The 14,481-nt window shown below is 32.6% G+C and overlaps 1 protein-coding gene across 3 annotated transcripts in view; it reads right to left on the reverse strand.

Moving 5' to 3' along the window:
* Nucleotides 1-14,481, reverse strand: part of LOC142240060 (alpha-tocopherol transfer protein-like) — a 37,129-nt gene that overhangs the window by 6,491 nt on the left and 16,157 nt on the right. The window contains exon 1 of one of the 3 annotated variants that reach the window (XM_075311780.1): nt 14,172-14,301. The exons of 1 other annotated variant lie outside the window; for it this stretch is intronic. The gene's annotated coding sequence lies outside the window, so the exon portion shown is untranslated. Of the gene's footprint in view, nt 1-14,171; nt 14,302-14,481 lie in introns of those variants that run through there. One more of the 3 variants, XM_075311782.1, reaches the window with a different exon arrangement.

A 14,481-nucleotide genomic window follows, 5' to 3' on the forward strand; every position in this document is an offset into this window, starting at 1 on the left:
TAGTAACCGATTTCTCTCAAAGTTGGCAGAATCGAATCTTCTATGGTGACTACTATACCTGCAAAGAATAAACGAAATGTCCCATATATATGTATCGCCCGATTTTTCGCAAATTTGACTATAAAACTCTTATTTATTAACCGATCTCTCTCAAAGTTGGCAAAATCGAATCTTCTATGGTGACTACTATACCTGCAAAGAATAGACGAAATCGGTTCAGATTTAGATATAGCTCCCATATATATGTATCGCCCGATTTTCCCAAATTTGGCAATAAAACCCCTATTTATTAACCGATCTTTCTCAAAGTTGGCAGAATCGAATCTTCTATGGTGACTACTATACCTGCAAAGAATCAACGAAATCGGTTCAGATTTAGATATAGCTCCCATACATATGTATCGCCCGATTTTCCCAAATTTGGCAATAAAACCCTTATTTATTAACCGATTTCTCTCAAAGTTGGCAGAATCGAATCTTCTATGGTGACTACTACACCTGCAAAGAATAAACGAAATCGGTTCAGATTTAGATATAGCTCCCATATATATGTATCGCCCGATTTTTCGCAAATTTGACTATAAAACTTTTATTTATTATCCGATCTCTCTCAAAGTTGGCAAAATCGAATCTTCTATTGTCACTACTATACCTGCAAAGAATCAACGAAATCGGTTCAGATTTATATATAACTCCCATATATATGTATAGCCCGATTTTGAAAAATGTTCCCCTAATAACCCTATTTTTGACCATAATGCCCTCATTCATTAACCGATCGTTCTCAAATTTAGCGCAAGGTAATTTTCTGCAATGTCAACCAAACTTGCAAAATATCATCCAAACCGGTTCAGATTTAGATGTAGCTCCCATATTTATATATATGAGACTAAATAGGACGATATATATATATATATATATATATATATATATATATATATATATATATATATATATATATATATATATATATATATATATATATATATATATATATATATATATATATATATATATATATATATACATATATATATATATATATATATATATATATATATATATATATATATATATATATATAAAGGGTGATTTGTTAAGAGCTTGATAACTTTTTTTTTAAAAAAACGCATAAAATTTGCAAAATCTCATCGGTTTTTAATTTGAAACGTTAGATTGGTCCATGACATTTACTTTTTGAAGATAATTTCATTTAAATGTTGACCGCGGCTGCGTCTTAGGTGGTCCATTCGGAAAGTCCAATTTTGGGCAACTTTTTCGAGCATTTCGGCCGGAATAGCCCGAATTTCTTCGGAAATGTTGTCTTCCAAAGCTGGAATAGTTGCTGGCTTATTTCTGTAGACTTTAGACTTGACGTAGCCCCACAAAAAATAGTCTAAAGGCGTCAAATCGCATGATCTTGGTGGCCAACTTACCGGTCCATTTCTTGAGATGAATTGTTCTCCGAAGTTTTCCCTCAAAATGGCCATAGAATCGCGAGCTGTGTGGCATGTAGCGCCATCTTGTTGAAACCACATGTCAACCAAGTTCAGTTCTTCCATTTTTGGCAACAAAAAGTTTGTTAGCATCGAACGATAGCGATCGCCATTCACCGTAACGTTGCGTCCAACAGCATCTTTGAAAAAATACGGTCCAATGATTCCACCAGCGTACAAACCACACCAAACAGTGCATTTTTCGGGATGCATGGGCAGTTCTTGGACGGCTTCTGGTTGCTCTTCACTCCAAATGCGGCAATTTTGCTTATTTACGTAGCCATTCAACCAGAAATGAGCCTCATCGCTGAACAAAATTTGTCGATAAAAAAGCGGATTTTCTGCCACTGATTTTGGTAATAAAATTCAATGATTTGCAAGCGTTGCTCGTTAGTAAGTCTATTCATGATGAAATGTCAAAGCATACTGAGCATCTTTCTCTTTGACACCATGTCTGAAATCCCACGTGATCTGTCAAATACTAATGCATGAAAATCCTAACCTCAAAAGAATCACCCTTTATATATATATATATATATATATATATATATATATATATATATATATATATATATATATATATATATATATATATATATATATATATATATATATATATATATATATATATATATATCGCGTCGTATTTAGACTCATATGACCACAGAGGCTGATTTACGTGAAACTGTGCACAGGGAATAGAATTAAGGTTCTGGGCATATTACGTGCCAATTTTGATTGAAACCGGTTCACATTTAGACATAGCTCCCATATATATCATTCGCCCCGTTCCAAAAAATAGTATGAATGGACTACTGTATGGTTAAATGGTCATGATATGACGCAAGTCATTTTTTTTCTTTAAGTTTAGTTCACTTTTTCTTCTATGAGAGGGTGAAATTTCGTGAAATGCAATTAAAAAGTACACCAGGGCATTACATTTTTCTGCTTTTAATAACGTTTTGTGGAAATCTCAAAATGTGGAGTACAATTTAGTTCAATTTTCGTACGAGGTAGTCCATTCTACCTATAAAACAGTTTACTTAATTTCTGTATAAATATAGTGGCAGCCCGATATTTTTATACCCACCACCATAGATTGGTGACGGGGGTATAATAAGTTTGTCATTCCGTTTGTAATATATCAAAATATCGATTTCTGACTACATAAAGTATATATATTCTTGATCAGGCAGAAATTCCAAGACGATATAAGCATGTCTGTCTGTTTGTCTGTTGTAATCACGCTACAGCCTTCAATAATGGCGCTATCGTCCTGAAATTTGGCACAGATTCGTCTTTTGTTTGAAGGCAGGTGAAGATCGAAGATGGGCTATATCGGTCCAAGTTTTGATATAGTCTCCATATAAACCAACCTCCCGATTTGGGGTCTTGGGCTTATAAAAACTGTAGTTTTTATCCAAATTTGCCTGAAATTGGAAATCTAGGGGTATTTTAGGATCATCAAAAAGGGTACCGAAAATGGTGCCTATCGGTCCATGTTTTGGTATAGCCCCCATATGGACCGATTTTGCTTCTTGGGCGTCTAGAAAGTGTATTTTCTATCCGATTTGCCTAAAATTGGAAATCTAAAGATATTCTAGGACCATAAAGAGGTGTGCCGAAAATGGGGTGTATCGGTCAGTTTTTGATATAGCCCCCATATAGACCGATCTCCCGATTTTACTACTTGGGCTTCTATAATCCGTAGTTTTAATCCAATTTACCTGAAATTGGGAATCTAGAGGTATTCTAGGACCATAAAGACATGTGTCGAAAATGGTGAGTACCGGTCCCTGTTTTGATATAGCCCATATAGACCGATCTCCCGATTTTACTTCTTGGGCTTCTATAATCCGTAGTTTTATTCCAATTTGCCTGAAATTGGAAATCTAGAGATATTCTAGGAAAATAAATAGATGTGCCGAAAATGGTGATTATCGGACCATGTTTTGATATAGCCCCCATATAAACCGATCTCCCGATTTTATTTCTTGGGCTTCTAGAATCCGTTGTTTTTACCCAATTTGCCTGAAATTGGAAATCTAGAGGTATTCTCTAGGACCCCAAAAGACGTGTGCCGAAAATGGTGAGTACCGGTCCATACGATCCCCCGATTTTATTTCTTGGGCTTCAAGAATCCTTAGTTTTTATCCAATTTGCTTGAAATTGAAGGTATTCTAGGAAAATAAAAAGATGTGCCGAAAATAAAAATTATCGGACCATGTTTTGATATAGCCCGCATATAAACCGATCTCCCGATTTTACTTCTTGGGCTTCTAGAATCCGTAGTTTATATCCAATTTTCTTGAAATTGGAAATGTAGAGGTATTCTAGGAAAATAAAGAGATGTGCCGAAAATGGTGAGTACAGGTCCATGTTTTGATATAGCCCCCATATAGACCGATCTCCAGATTTACTTCTTGGGCTTCTATAATCCGTAGTTTTTATTCAATTTGCCTGAAATTGGAAATCTAGAGGTATTCTAGGACCATAAAGAGGTGTGCCGAATATATTGAGTATCGGTACAGTCTTTAATATAGCCCACTTATTTATAAACCGGCTCTCCGATTTGGGGTTTAGATTCTAGAACTACAATTAGATGTGCTGAATACTGTGTGTATCCTTTCATGTTTTGGTATAGCCCCCTTTACACCGAACTCCCGATTGAACTCCTAGGGTTTCTAAAAAATTTAGTTTTTATCCGATTATCCAAAATTGAAAATATACTTGCATTTTAGATCCATAACAAAGTGTATATGATTAGTTTTATCGGTCCATTTGGTAAGGCCTCCATATAGACTGATTTCACTTATTGAGGGTATAGAAGCCGCACTGATCATGAAAATTGCTTGAAACTGAATGCAAAATTTCCAGATTTTACTTCTCGTAATCATTTAAATAATTGGGATGAAATTCTACAGATTTTAGATTTCAAATCAAGGCATTATTTCATCATTTTCTTGCACACTTACAAGATATGTTTATGATTCCTCTAAAACTCAAACAAAAAATGGTTCTTATAAATTCAGAATCCGATCTAGTCTTCATAGGTAAAATCTTTACATTTATCTGTGGGAAGCGTAATGGTTGAACTGATCTGCTTAGGAAAATATCTGTCATCAAAACCTACTGAAATTTTCAAAGGAAACTAGTATATTTGATTCATGGTGGTGGGTATTTAAGATTCGGCCCGGCCGAACTTACTGCTGTATATACTTGTTTGGGCTCACTTAGACTATTCAGTCCATTGTTATACCTTTTTTAGTAGATAAAAGGGACTACGAAAACGAAACACACAACTTTTTAGTCTGTTTTTTTTTTTTTTTTTAAGATTTCAGATTGAAATCAATGGTTGAGGGTATGTGAACTTCCACTCGACTAAATATACCACCATGTTTACTCGTTTCGTAAATTTATTCATTCCTTTTATGACTTTTTGAGTCAATAGCTTTTTCCACCAAATATTACAATTTTCTACTTTTTCCAAATATTAATATTTCAATTTTGTTTACAAAATGTCCGTATATCTATATCGACTTACAATAACTGACTGAAATTTCTTCTCAATGAATTCGAGAGACAATGTGAATTTTATAATTAGGAATAATTAACGCTTGAATCAATGAGACTTAGAGAAAAGAACAGGCGGAAATAATATCACGTGTTTACCTTAATATGATTTTCTGTTTTTTTTTTTTAACTGTAGGCTCGCTTATTTAAAGGCAATGTGTAAGTTTAGAAGCAACTACATTCATTCCGATTTCTTTGGTTAACGAAAATCTATTCCACCTCCCTTACAATTAATTCACAATATCCCCCTCAATTCATTGCACAGTTTTTATTTGACTAAACTACTGGCATGACGTTAAAACCTCCTTCCCCAAAAAGTTGCGGTTCACAAGAATCTATTTGGTAGTTAATTCACCATGTTTTTATACCCACCACCATAGAATGGTGACGGGGTATAATAAGTTTGTCATTCCGTTTGTAACGCATCGAAATATCGATTTCCGACTATATAAAGTATATATATTCTTGATCAGGGAGAAATTCTAAGACGATATAACGATGTCCGTCTGTCCGTCTGTCTGTCTGTCTGTCTGTTGTAATCACGCTACAGACTTCAATAATGAAGCAATCATGCTGAAATTTTGCACAAGCTCGTCTTTTGTCTGCAGGCAGGTCAAGTTCGAAGATGGGCTATATCGGTCCAGGTTTTGATATAGTCCCCATATAAACCGACCTCCCGATTTGGGGTCTTGGGCTTATAGAAATCGTAGTTTTTATCCAATTTGCCTGAAATTTGAAATCTGGAGGTATTTTATGACCATAAAGAGATGTGCCAAAAATGGTGAGTATCGGTCCACGTTTTAGTATAGCCCCCATATAGACCGATCTCCCGATTTTACTTCTTGGGCTTATAGAAACCGCAGTTTTTATTCAATTTACCTGAAATTTGAAATCTAGAGGTATTGTAGGACCACAAATACGTGTGCCAAAAATTGTGAGTATCGGTCCATATTTTGGTATAGCCCCCATATAGACCGATCTCCCGATTTTACTTCTTGGGCTTATAGAAAACGCAGTTTTTATTCAATTTACCTGAAATTGGAAATCTAGAGGTATTGTAGGACCACAAATACGTGTGCCAAAAATTGTGAGTATCGGTCCATATTTTGGTATAGCCCCCATATAGACCGATCTCCCGATTTTACTTCTTGGGCTTATAGAAACCGCAGTTTTTATTCAATTTATCCGAAATTGGAAATCTAGAGGTATTGTAGGACCACAAATATGTGTGCCAAAAATTGTGAGTATCGGTCCATATTTTGGTATAGCCCCCATATAGACCGATCTCCCGATTTTACTTCTTGGGCTTATAGAAACCGCACTTTTTATTCAATTTACCTGAAATTGGAAATCTAGAGGTATTGTAGGACCACAAATACGTGTGCCAAAAATTGTGAGTATCGGTCCATATTATGGTATAGCCCCCATATAGACCGATCTCCCGATTTGGGGTCTTGGGCTTATAGAAACCGTAGTTTTTATCCAATTTGTCTGAAATTGGAAATCTAGAGGTATTTTAGGACCATAAAGGGGTGTGCCGAAAATGGTGAGTATCGATCCATATTTTGGTATAGCCCCCATATAGACAGATTCCCCAATTTTACTTCTTGGGCTTCTAGAATCCGAAGTTTTTATCCTATTTGCCTGAAATTGGAAATCTAGAGGTATTTTCGGGTCACAAAGAGGTGTGCCGAAAATGGTGAGTATCGGTCCATATTTTAGTATAGCCCCCATAAGAACGATCTCCCGATTTCTAGAAACCGTAGTTTTTATCTGATATGCCTGAAATTGTAAATATTCTGGTATTTTAGGCTCACAAAAACGTGTATCGGATTAAGTTTTTATCGGTCCACTTGGTAATGCCTCCATATAGACCGACTTCACTTCTTGAGGGTGTAGAAGGCGCACTGATCATGAAAATTGCTTGAAACTCAATGTAAAATTTCCAGATTTTACTTCTACAGATTTAAGATTTCAAATCAAGACGTTATTTTATAATTTTCTTGCACACTTACAAGAGATGTTAATGATTCCTCTAAACCTCAAACAAAAATGGTTCTTATAAATCCAGAATCTGATATAGTCCTCATAGGTGAAATCTTTAAATTTATCTTCGGGTTGTGTCCTCAAGTCCTCAAGCCCTCCTGAAATTTCAAAGGAAACCCTAATATTTGGTTCATGGTGGTGGGTATTTAAGATTCGGCCCGGCCGAACTTACTGCTGTATATACTTGTTTTGTGTTCTTGTGGTGTCTAATCCAATTTGCTGAAATATAAAAGTTTGTCAATTTGTTAACCGATATGCATTTCGTTTTTCAATACGATTATCGATAAGAAAGCATGTCATTTAAGCTACCATAATCACTATTCACATGAGGAGGTACATTCAACATGTGATACGTGTATATAAATTAGAGGTGTGCAAGTGAGTAATATTTTGCTAAGGCTCTCGCACACTCACGACAGAGAAATCTTATTCACGCACACTCACGCACGTTGTTGTTTGGTAGGACTCACGCTCACGAAAAGAAAATTAATACTCACGCACGAAATGTCGTGATTCACGAAAAATCTCGTGACTCACGAATAATTTTGATTAAAATCGAGAGCGTTATAAAACTCTTAAGACCTAGGATGTCACTAAAATTATTAATGAATTCAACTCCTAAGCATTTTATTTTCGTAAGTGGGATTATTTCGTGAGCGTGTTTTTCGAAATTCGTTACTCACGCACGCTCACGAAGTTATTATTTTCGTGAATCACGCACGGCATTGGGTTGATTAATTAACGCTCACGCCGTTGCCCACGTTACTGAAGGCAACGGCCCTCACGTCGTGAGTCACGACAATTTCGTGTCACATGCACACCTCTAATATGAATGTGCTTAGACATTGCAAACACAATTTAAATGGAAGGAACGTGACCAAAACGTGACATATCGACGATTGTCAGACAGGTGGACGAAATAAGGCGAAATGCATGTTGCTTCAATAAATACAATTGATTTTTATTTAATTACGATTTTGATGTCTTTAACATTGCAATAAATAACGACAGAAGAATTGATTACACGTGAAGAAAAAAATATTTTTTAACAATTTTTTAAAAATTTAGTTTCTACAAATTTTTTTTCAGTTTAGTTATGTGAATTATTTTTATACCCTCCACCATAGGATGGGGTATATTAACTTTGTCATTCCGTTTGTAACACATCGAAATATTGCTCTAAGAACCCATAAAGTATATATATATATTCTGGGTCATGGTGAAATTCTGAGTCGATCTGAACATTTCCGTCCGTCCGTCCGTCCGTCTGTTGAAATCACGCTAACTTCCGAACAAAACAAGCTATCGACTTGAAACTTGGCACAAGTAGTTGTTATTGATGTAGGTCGGATGGTATTGCAAATGGGCCATATCGGTCCACTTTTACGTATAGCCCCCATATAAACGGCCCCCCAAAGTTGGCTTGTGATTGCTCTAAGAGAAGCAAATTTCATCCGATCCGGCTTAAATTTGGTACATGGTGTTAGTATATGGTCTCTAACAACCACGCAAAAATTGGTCCATATCGGTCCACTTTTACGTATAGCCCACATATAAACGGACCCCCAAATTTGGCTTGCGATTGCTCTAAAAGAAGCAAATTTCATCCGATCAGGCTGAAATTTAGTACGTGGTGTTAGTATATGGTCTCTAACAACCATGGAAAAATTGGTCCATATCGGTCAATAATTATATATAGCCCCCATACAAACCGATCCCCAGATTTGAACGCCGGAGCCTCTTAGAGGAGCAAAATTCATCCGATCCGGTTGAAATTTGGTACGTGGTGTTAGTATATGGTCTCTAACAACCATGCAAAAATTGGTCCATATCGGTCCATAATTATATATAGCCCCCATATAAACCGATTCCCAGATTTGGTTTGAGGATCCTCTAAGTGAAGCAAATTTCTTCCGATCCGGCTGAAATTTGGTACATGACATTAGTATATAGTCTCTAAGAACCATTCAAAAATTGGTCCATATCAGTCCATAATTATATGTAGCCCCTATATAAACCGATCCCCAGATTTGAACTCCGGAGCCACTTGGACGAGCAAAATTCATCCGATCCGGTTGAAATTTGCAACGTGGTGTTAATATATGGCCGCTAATAACCATGCCGAAATTGGTCCATATCGGTCTATAGTTATATATAGCCGATCCCCAATCACACAAAAATTGGTCCATATCGGTTCATAATCATGCTTGCCACTCGAGCAAAAATAATCTAGCAAAATTTGTCGAAATTTTATTCCTATAGAAAATTTTGTCAAATTTTATTTCTGTAGAAAATGTTGTCAAAATTTTAATTCTATAGAGAATGTTGTCAAAATTTTTAATCTTTTGAAAATTTAGTAAAAATTTTATTTCTATAGAAAATTTTGTCCAAATGTTATTTCTATAGAAAATTTTGTTAAAATCGTATTTCTATAGAAAATTTTGTCCAAATTTTACTTCTATAGAAAATGTTGTCAAAATTTTATTTCTATAGAAAATTTTGTCAAAATTAATTATATACGTATTTAATCGGCCATTTTATACGGTATATATTACGGTAATAGGAAGTTTTAAGATACCTTGTCATCGGCAAAAGTTACCGCAACCAAAGTAAATCTATTGTGGATGACAGTCTTCAGTAGAAGTTTCTACGCAATCCATGGTGGAGGGAACATAAGCTTCGTCCTGGCCGAACTTACGACCGTATATACTTGTTTTTTTAATAGGTTCTTTGATACATTTAAGAATATATATATGTTGTACAAACTGTGTACGAAAAGCTAGCCTTTTGTACGTGTATTGAACAAAAACTTTAAAATAAGTTTTTTTTCAAATTTGGTATATTTTTTTTTTAATTTTGGATAATTATTTTTGGCACGATGGAAATGTTTGTTATTTGTACGAAATGAAAGAATTCTGAGCATTTGAACCTGACTATAAAAAGAAGGTTTCTTGTCATTGCGCCAAACATGGAATCGGGCAGCACTCATTGATAAGAGAGAATTTCACATTTGGTTAATTTACTTTGTACGATTTATTTTTGATTATTTAAAACAAAATAATTCATTCAGTTTCATGTTAGCCTGATACCTAAACAGGCAAATAACGTCCAAATGCATTACATCTAATTTTACAATTATTAATCGAGCTTTATGGGCAGATTTAGATTAAGGAACATGACTCTATTAATCATGTTCCTTAATCTAAATCTGTCCATAAAGCTCGATTAATAATTGTAAAATTATATTAATTTATTCAGTAAAGTCAGTTAAAATTTTAATTGAAAAAATTATTGATGATTTTTTTCTGAGTTTTAACATCAACAATTTTTATAAACTCCACCATAGGATGGAGGGTATATTAACTTTGTCATTCCGTTTGTAACACATCGAAATATTGCTCTAAGACCCCATAGAGTATATATATTCTGGGTCGTGGTGAAATTCTGAGTTGAACTAAGAATGTCCGTCCGTCCGTCTGTTGAAATCACGCTGACTTCTGAACGAAAAAAGCTGTCGACGTGAAACTTGGCACAAGTACACCGAAAGAATTCTCTTCGTTAATTTTACGAAGAATTCTTCATTAACTATTCTTCCTGAATTCTTCATTAAAATAACGAAATTTTCATTCATTTTCGTAAATTTTACGAAGAACATTTTACGAATATACGAAACTTCTACGAAACATTCTACATTAACTTTTCTTCGTAAAAAGTTCGTACTTTTAACGAAACTTTCTTCACATTTCATGAATTTTGTGAAGAAGTTTTTACGAATATTTTACGAAACATTCTGCGTTAAAATTTCTTCATAAAAAGTACGAAACATTTTCTTTGAAATAACGAAGAAGTTTCATTGAAGTTGTAAAATTTCCGTTCGCGGCATTAAATTGTCTTTTATAATGTGCTTGAGTGTATTCCTTTATTCTATTTTTTTATGCAAGTCTATGCTACTTCTTATTTGGGTGATAGCGCGCTATGAATAAAAGTGAAGCAATAAAACTAAAAATTATTCAAAAATTTAAGATGTAAAGTAGTGATGTCATTTTTCACACTTGCAACTACAACCAAATGCACTATCGACTATAAATTTTTTTTCTAAAAGTTCGAACATTTTTCAGAAAAAAGTACGAAATTTTTTCATAAAAAGTACGAAAATTTTTCATAAAAACTACGAAAATTTTTCATAAAAAGTACGAAACATTTTCATAAAAAGTACGAAGATTTTTCATAAAAAGTACGAAGATTCTTCATAAAAATTACGATTTTTTTCTTACAAACTACGAAAATTTTGGAAGAACTTTTCTTCGTAAAAAGTACGAAATATTTCGTACTTTTAATGAAAAGTTTCTTTGGTTGTAAAACAATGACAAATTTCGTACTTTTAACGAAATTTTTCGTTCTTTTTACGAAGAAAATTCTTTCGGTGTAGTTGTTATTAATGCAGGTCGAATGGTATTGCAAATGGGCCATATCGGACCACTTTTACGTATAGCCCCTATATAAACCGACGCTCAGATTTGGCTTGCGGAGTCTCTTGGAGGAGCAAAATTCATCCGATCTGGTAAGAGAAGCAAATTTCATCCGATCCGGCTGAAATTTGGTACATGGTGTGAGTATATGGTCTCTAACAACCATGCAAAAATTGGTTCACATCGGTCCATAATTATATATAGCCCCCATATAAACCGATCCCTAGATTTGATCTCCGGAGCTATTGGAGGAGCAAAATCAGATCCGGTTGAAATTTGGTACGTGGTGAAATTTGGTACATTGCGCTAGTATATGGCCGCTAACAAGCATGCGAAAATTGGTCCATATCGGTCTATAGTTATATATAGCCGATCCCCAAAAATAATCTACCAAAATTTTATTTCTATAGAAAATTTTGTCAAAATTTTCTTTCTATAAAAAATTTTGTCAAAATTTTATTTCTATACAAAATTTTGTCAAAATTTTCTTTCTATAAAAAATTTTGTCAAAATTGTATTTCTATAGAAAATTTTGTCAAAATTGTATTTCTATAGAAAATTTTGTCAAAATTTTATTTCTATAGAAAATTTTGTCAAAATTTTATTACTATAGAAAATTTTGTCAAAATTTTATTTCTATAGAAAATTTTGTCAAAATTTTATTTCTATAGTAAATTTGTATTTTGTATTTTATTTCTATAGAAAATTTTGTCAACATTTTATTACTGTAGAAAATTTTGTCAAAATTTTGTTACTATAGAAAATTTTGTCAAAATCTTATTTCTATAGAAAATTTTGTCAAAATTTTATTACTATAGAAAATTTTGTCAAAATTTTATTTCTCTAGAAAATTTTGTGAACATTTTATTACTATAGAAAATTTTGTCAATATTGTATTTCTATAGAAAATTTTGTCAAAATTTTATTTCTATAGAAAATTTTGTCAAAATTTTATTTCTATAGAAAATTTTGTCAAAATATTATTTCTATAGAAAATTTTGTCAAAATTTTATTACTATAGAAAATTTTGTCAAAATTTTATTTCTATAGAACATTTTGTCAAAATTTTATTTCTATAGTAAATTTGTATTTTTTATTTTATTTCTATAGAAAATTTTGTCAACATTTTATTACTGTAGAAAATTTTGTCAAAATTTTGTTACTATAGAAAATTTTGTCAAAATCTTATTTCTATAGAAAATTTTGTCAAAATTTTATTACTATAGAAAATTTTGTCAAAATTTTATTTCTCTAGAAAATTTTGTGAACATTTTATTACTATAGAAAATTTTGTCAATATTGTATTTCTATAGAAAATTTTGTCAAAATTTTATTTCTATAGAAAATTTTGTCAAAATTTTATTTCTATAGAAAATTTTGTCAAAATATTATTTCTATAGAAAATTTTGTCAACATTTTATTACTCTATAGAAAATTTTGTCAAAATTTTATTTCTATAGAAAATTTTGTTATGTCTATAGACAATGTTGTCAAAATTTTATTTCTATAGACAATTTTGTCAAAAATTTATTTCTATAGACAATTTTGTCAAAATTTTATTTCTATAGAAAATTTTGTTATGTCTATAGACAATGTTGTCAAAATTTTATTTCTATAGAAAATTTTGTCAAATTTTATTTCTATAGAAAATTTTGTCAACATTTTATTTCTATAGAAAATTTTGTCAAAATTTTATTTCTAAAGAAAATTTTGTCAAACTGAATTATTTACATATTTAATGGGCCTTTTTTAATATATACCCTGGACAAACTTACAATTGAGAAGACGGTGCTAGGAGGTTTTAAGATACCTTGCCATCGGTAAGTGTTACCGCAACCCAAATAATTCGATTGTGAATTACAATCGTTAGTACAAGTTTCTATGCAATCCATGATGGAGGGTACATAAAATTCGGCCTGGCCGAACCTACGACCGTATATGCTTGTTTGATTGTGGGATGGATTTACCTTTTATTGGTTGTAGTTTTTTTTTTTTTTTTTGAGTGTACAAAATTCTATTTCACTGACGTCTCCCACACAATTATCGATAATTGTTTGTATGTTTTTTTTTACAATGAACTCAATCAATAATAATTCTGTCAATCAATGATAATCCTAAATCAGGAAACTACAGCATTTGAATACTACGAATGTTGACAACAATATGCCGGTCAATATTTCGATTTAGGGCAATTAACATTTATATTGGCCATTAATTAACAAGCATACACTTTAAATTGATAGTACATTGTATTCGACTAATCGGTGTTGGCATTGAAAAATATATTGAGATTAGCCGTGTAAACACAATCCATGAAATCGAAAATGTTAATTATTTATAAAAATGTATTTTTTTATATTAATTTTTAATTTATTATAATAGTTACAAATTTTTGCGGCAAAGAAAATTGTATATTAGAGTTTTGAAATTTTTTTGGAAACACATTGATTTACCACAATTACCACACTTCATTAAAATATTTACTAAAAACTAGATAGTCCTAATTATTTACACCAACAATCAATAACTCGGCTTTATATTGTTAATAAAAAACAAAACAAAAATATTAGTAGCACATTGCAATCACCTTAGTATTGCGTTATATTTCGAAATACACGAACGATGTCTCTAAATGCTAGCAGCCACTCAAACTGCTTACCGACAACTGCATGGCGCTTGAGAATTGCTTTACAACGAAACCTCACAACGTTTGCGAATACCGAATGTAACCAACATTGATGATTAAACCACAGCTGCATTTTTTTTTTTTTTGTGGAGTATCAAAGACACTGGAAAAAAATTAAATTATTTTTGGTATAAATGCACTTATGAATGATAAACAGAAACAATCTTATATATACACTCCCAAAGAAAAATGCTTTCATCCGGAACAAAAT

Source organism: Haematobia irritans, chromosome 5 (genome assembly GCF_050003625.1).
Source record: "Haematobia irritans isolate KBUSLIRL chromosome 5, ASM5000362v1, whole genome shotgun sequence".
Classification (NCBI taxonomy): domain Eukaryota; kingdom Metazoa; phylum Arthropoda; class Insecta; order Diptera; family Muscidae; genus Haematobia; species Haematobia irritans.